This window comes from Balaenoptera physalus (assembly GCF_965194825.1).
Source record: "Balaenoptera physalus genome assembly, chromosome: 13".
Classification (NCBI taxonomy): domain Eukaryota; kingdom Metazoa; phylum Chordata; class Mammalia; order Artiodactyla; family Balaenopteridae; genus Balaenoptera; species Balaenoptera physalus.
The window spans coordinates 3962562-3969066 of record NC_138892.1 but is presented as its reverse complement, the minus strand read 5'-3'; positions in this window follow the sequence as shown (position 1 = coordinate 3969066).

Here is a 6505-nt window from a genome sequence, read left to right as displayed (position 1 = left end):
CAGCCAGGCTCAAATGGGCATGGGCACATTTGAGCTCCCGCTTGGCAGAAAAGTCCAAATAAGCAGTTTCCTTTTAAGCCAGTGACACAGCATCTGCATTCCCTCTGCCCACATTCCACTGATGCTGGCCTGTCTCTGGCCACACTCAGCTACAAGGGGCAGGGAACCCTGGTCGGGGGCTGGGCTGCTGTCCGGGGCCAGCTTCCAATTTATAGGACAGGTGGGCACACAGACCCAGACCAGGGGAGAAGGGAACGATGGGTTTTGGAGGACAAATGGCAGTCCCTCACACCCCTTTACATTCTGGTCCCCACCGCGGTCCTCTCCATACCCATTGCCTGACATGCTCCCATGCTACTCATCAGATTACTATGGACCCTTCTAGGCCTTTGGTCTAGAGGGTGCAGCCCGAGCCCCTTAGCTTAGTGCAGGAGACCTGACCTGACCAGTCATCCACTGATCCTATGTGAGCCACACAAAGCACCAGGAGTCCTTCAGCCTGATCAGTCCTCTGGTTTTCATGTTGTTCTCTCTTCTTCAAGAGCTCTTCCCCACTGTACCAGTTCTGATTAGGTTTGACTGCCTATTACAGCAAAACTCAAAACTGCAGTGCTTATACAAGATAAATGTGTGTTTTTTCTTTCCCGTAAAAGAAGTCCAGATGTAGGCAAACTAGGGCTGGTATAAAGGCCATACATGTCATCATGGACTCAGGGTCCTGCCAGCTCATTGCTCTGCCTTCCTTCACCTCAGACTCCAAGATGGCTGCTTGAGCTCTGCCATCACATCTGCCTTCCAGGTTGCTGGATGGGAAAAGAGCCAAAGAAGGGCATGCCTCTTCCCATTCCTGGACACTCCCTCTTACTTCTCATTGGCCAGAACTTGGTCACATGGTCATACCTAGCTGCAAGGGAGGTGGGAAATGTAATCTTTCAGCTGAGCAGCACTAGGCCCAGGTAAAATTGGAGCTCGGTTACTAAGGCAGATGGGGAGATGGATATTGGAGCACACCATCACCGACTTCTCCCCACCCCATGATCTACTCAGATGTCCCCTTCCTGGATCCACCCAACCTGTGGGCAACCGATTGTCCAGACATTCTTCTCTTGGGGCTCAGCTGGACCCCAGGCTGCAGCCAGACCCAGAAGGTCTGTGCTGAAGGAATAAAGGAGCAGGTGGACACCCCCACCTCCCCACCCCCAGTCACCCCTGTTCATGAGAAGAGGGGTGAGTCAGACCCACCCCGGGCTGATCTGGACAAAGCCGCTGACACAGGGCCGGGAGGGGCAGGCGAGGCCTCATTGTCTAAACACTTTCATGTCTCCTGGTCGTCACTCTGCCACTGCATTTAACGTCATGCATTTTTCATGCCTCTTAAGCCAAGTGTATTCTTTAGAAAACAGGGCTGAGTCACTCACTTTCCCAGCCTCTCAGAGAATGACTGGCCAATCATTTGGGAGAGGGGGAAGCTCATTTCTGAACCAGAGACCCATCCTTAAGAAGCTGGATTAACTGTCTGCAATGTAATTGCATCTGTAGCCATAATCCTATTTGCCAGGTTGATCTCCTAAAAGCAATGAGGTGTCTGTTCTTTGTCTCGGGCACCAAGAGCCAGGGCACCAGGGCCGACCACTGACCGCAGTGATGCCTGGGAACCTGCATTCTTACCCCGCACCCCATGTGACTCATGAACAACAAAGACTTTGACTCATGGCCAAAGTATTTGGATGGAGCCCCTTGCTTTAAGGGTGGGAAGCCTGAGACTCAGGGAGGGAAAGGACCGCCAGGGTCACCCAGTGGCCAAGCAAGGATTGGAGCCCGAGTGCGCTGCCCCAGTACCCGGTACTCTGAGCTCTTATGGTAAGGGGTGCCCAGGGCTTCTTGCGCTGCCCCCGCTCCCGTAGCTGCAGCCGGCAGAGCCAGCATCCAGCCCTGGGGCTGGGGTCCCTGGCCTGGCCACGTGGACTTCCTTGCCTGCGCCCATCCCGCTATGCAGGGCCCTGGGGAGCTGGGCACACAGATCCAGACTCCACGGAGGCCCCTCACCTCGGCCTGAGATGCACACAGGCCGCCAGAGGCAGCACCCAGGGCGTCAGGGCAGTCTCCAGTCCTGGCCCAGGAAACGCCTTGGGATCTGGAAAGCTCCGGCCTTCATTTTGCTCAGCTGTGAAATGAGCGGTTGTCACCAATGCTGAGACCTTGGCCAGCATTGATGCCCTGCGACCCCTTATCACTGGTGGTGTCCCCATAATGGTGAATGAATGAATGACTGAGTAAATGAACAAATGAAAGAGGTGATGGGCCCGCCCTGGGCTGCCAAGCCCTGCTTCTCTCCTCACCACCTGTCACGTTGCCCCCGCAGCCGGGTCACCCCCCAACCCGGTCGCCCCACCACCACCCCGGCGCAGTGGGGGTGGGTGGGTGCTTGGAGGGGCCCCTCACAGCTGGCTCCTAGGTTCATGGTGAGCAAGCAGAAAGTGGGGGGTAGGGGACAGATGGAGGCTGCGGACGCCAGGCTCTGTGACCCTGAGCCTCAGTTTCCCCATCCATGAAACGCTCGCTGCCTCCCTGGTTGTCATCCTGCGTGGCGCCTGGCACACGCTAAGAGCCCCCGTAAATAAGAGGCTTCTTGCCTGTGAACGGCACTGATTGCAAACACTAGGACATCTCCCGGGTGCTTGTAATATGGAAACTGCTCTGCTCCGTGACCCCTCCTCTTTCGAGGAACTGTGCCCGAGAGAGGGAGCAGGTGGGCACATGGAGATGGATGGCACACCCGCCCACATCCTCCTCCTCCAGGTGGGCAGCTGGGACCCCTGCGGAGGGACAGGGCAGATCCAGGCCAGGGCCCAGGACAGAGCCCGGCCTCTGGGAAAGTGGGTCCTGCTGCCATACCACCACCCCGAACACGGGGGACGGCAGCTCCTGCATCCCACTGCATTTCCCTTCCCACGACTTTCAAGCCTCTTGAGCCACCTTAGCGCTCCGGGTGCCTCTGCCCTCCCTGCCTGGTGGGTGGTGGACGTTAAACGGATGCCAAAGCACCTGGGCTTGGGGACCACGCTCAGTCTCCCTCCTCCTCCCCTCTGCACATCTCCACACCTTCTCTGTGTGTGTGTTTTGTTTTGTTTTTTAATGTTTTTGGCCGCGCCACAGGGCATGCGGGATCTTAGTTCCCTGACCAATTATCAAACCCGTGCCCCCCGCAGTGGAAGCGCAGAGTCTTAACCACTAGACCACCAGGGAAGTCCTCTCCTCACCTTCTCTGGTGCTGGTCCTTCCGCTTGGAAGACTGTTTCTTGGACTGTCTGCCTGGCTCATCCTTCAGGGCTCAGCAATGGCTGCCCTCCTCCGGGAAGCCTTCCCTGAACATCCCGATCTGGGGCTGGCTTCCTTGGGGCTCCCATGGCTCTCTAGGCTCCTGTCTGTTTGTGTAGCATCTCCCCTGGAGGGCAGAGCTACCTGATTTCTTCCTGGGGGGCTGGGGCTTTTAGGACATTCTCCCCAGAAACTGGAGAAAACATGGGAAAGATTTTAGGGAGTGGGAATCGGCGTGATGCAAATGAACATGCCTCAAACACACACATCTAACTGATTTCCTGGCCAGTTCAAGTGTCTGAATGTGGTCTTCTCTCACAGCCGGGCCAGGAGGAACTAGAGCCTGACCCAGGAGAGAAAAGTACTGAAAGCTCGCAGCGGACGCTGGGTGGGCTTGTAGTTGAATTATACTGGATCTTCGGTCCTGCCCATGAGGACAGCTGGGGCCCTGCGGCCGCTGGGTTATTAAAGCAAATAAATTCCTGCAATGCTGTGGTTGATGGGGTCCACCTGGCAGACGCATCTTTCTCTGGCCAGGGAAAGGGGCTTTTCGGGTCGAGCTTTTGAGAGCCCAGACTTTTATGAGGCCCTGAAGCTCCCATCATTCCCCCCACCCCCCGTTGCCTGTGCCCCAGGCACACGTGGAGGAGGCCAGGGATGGGGGCACGAGCTGAGGGGCCTGCTGTTCCATCCCAGCAGGGAGACCATGGGTGAGTTTCCAGCCTCTCTGGGCACAGCGTCCTCACTCATTTGGGCCAGAGGCTCATTCACAGGCACTGGTGACAGCAGCAGGAGAAGGGGGACCACCAACTGTGTTGGACGGGCAGGCCACGCTGTCCAGAGCTCGGGGGTCCAGAAAGAAATCAGGTGGCTCTGCCCTCCATCTTAGTTCCCCAACCAGGGATCGAGCCCGTGCCCCCTGCAGTGGAAGGGCGGAGTCCTTGCCGAGCCTTGAGAGATGAGCAGGCAGACAGTCCAAGAAACAATCTTCTGGGGCAAGGGACCAGCCTGAGTGAAGGCACAGAGACGAGCAAGAACGAGCCTGCTCGGTGGAGCGTGGGGGGCCAAAGGCCTTGGCTCCACTCCAGTGCTGGGCGAGTGGCTTCCTTTCAGAAGCTTCAGGGTTCTGATCTGTAAAATGGGGTGACAATGCCTGCCTGCCCCCAGCAGACCCTGCAGGCACCTCCCTGAGGTTCCCAGGAGCACAGTCCTGCAACCCACCCTCGGCAAACCCACTTGCACTGAGCCCCCAGCCCCAGCTCCCACCACCCCCTCCAGCCACACAGATGGTCCTCAGGGACCCCTCATGCTCTATTTTAAACACACTGCCTAGATCTCCTGCCCTCAGACCTTCACCAGAAGACTCCTGAAACTCCTCGTCAGTCCATGAAGGGGCTGGCACCTCCTCCAGGAAGCCCTCCTGGTTGTCCCAGGTAGCCTTTAGATGCTCCCTCCCCTTGGCCCCCCACAGCCCCTTTGCTCTCCCATCTCAACCTGGATCCCGCTGTGCTGTCTGTCTCTGTTTCTCCAGGAGAAGCCTCTGGGCAGATCTGGGATGATGATTTGTCTGTACTCTGCACTTGTCAAGTCCAGAGTGGTGCCTGGGCCGTGACTACTGTGGGCTGCCCAGTGGCGACCGCTGCGAAGCCTTCTTTGGCAAGCGGAGGTGGAGGTGGTGATGGTGATGGTGATGGTGACGATGGTGGAGGTGATGGTGGTATTTTAGAGACTAAAAAGAGGGGAAGTGTCTTCTCCACCCACTGGGTCCAGTTTTGAACTTGGATTTGCCCTTACGTGTTACAGTCCCTGGACAAGACCTGCCCACTTCAGCCTCAGTTTTCCATGGTGGGGAATTAGGTGTCTCAGTTACTCAGATACAGGCTGGGGGTCCCACAGTTCAACTCAGTTCTGACACTATCTATCCAGAGATGGTGTCAGACCCCCCGGGTTAAGGGCTCAGTCCTACAAGACTGCTTCCCACCCTTCAGAGGCCAGTTGTAAGTTCAGGTTGTCACCTGTGCTTCTGACCTGCTGGTTATAAATTGGAGGTTCTGACGACCCCCTCCTCAGGTTGGATTTACTTGCTAGTGCGGCTCCCAGGACTCAGAGAAACATTTCATTTACTAGATTACTGGTTTATTATAAAAGGATAAAACTCAAGAACATCCAGGTGGAAGAGATGCACAGCGCGAGGTATGGGAAGAGGCACAGATTTCCACGCCCTCCCCAGCCTCGCCACCCACCCAGCACCTCCGTGGCTTCGTCAGCCCAGAAGCTCTCAGAACCCCGTCCTTTCTGAGTTTTTATGGAGGCTTTATTACTTTGGCACGATTGATTAAGTTATTGGCCATTGGCGATCGGGCCAACCTCCAGCCTCTCTCCCTTCGCCAGAGGTCGGGGATGGGGGGATGGGACTAAAAGTTCCAAGCCTTTAATCATTTGGTTGGTTCTTCTGGTGACCAGCCCCCATTCTTTGGTGCTTACCAGGAGTCACCTCATTAACATAACAAAAGACACCTTTCTCACTCTCTGCATGCAGGAAATTCCAAAAGTTTTAAGAGCTCCGTGCCAGAAATGGGGACTCGACAAAGACCAAACATATATTTCTTCTAGTAAATCCCAATATCTCCCTTCCCGGATCCACCGCTCAGCTCTGGGCTGCCGGGGCCTCTTTGCCGTCCTCCATGGGTAGAGTCAGGATCAGGGCTGGGTGACTGCCGCTGGGCCAGGCAGGGGGGTGGGAGGCCTGGCACCCCCTATGCACGGAGGGCTGCCCGAGCCTGCAACCCCAGCGTGCCCGGCCTGGAAGGGTGGCCCCGGCCTGGGGGCAGAGGCGGGTGGGAGGAAGTGGGTCCCTGGGGTGAGAGCCCTGGTGACACCTGCCTTCCCGGCCTCAGGGACAGTTCACAACACTCACTCCTGAGAAGTCCGAGGTCGCTGTCCCCTCCCCCGTCCCGCCCAATGTGCTTCCCGCCCTCGTCCCCCAGGACTCACGTGGACAGGTCTTTGTCCCCAGACAGCCCCTGGCCTCCCGCCCTTGACCTTGGGGGTCCGCCCAATTCTGGCTTCCTCCAGAGTCCCCGACAACCCCACCGTGTTCCCACCAGAGGGCGCTTTGCGGCCGGGAAAAGATGGGCCCATGGAACTGGCAGTGCTTAAAGAAGGGCGCTGGGGGGACAGGCACCGC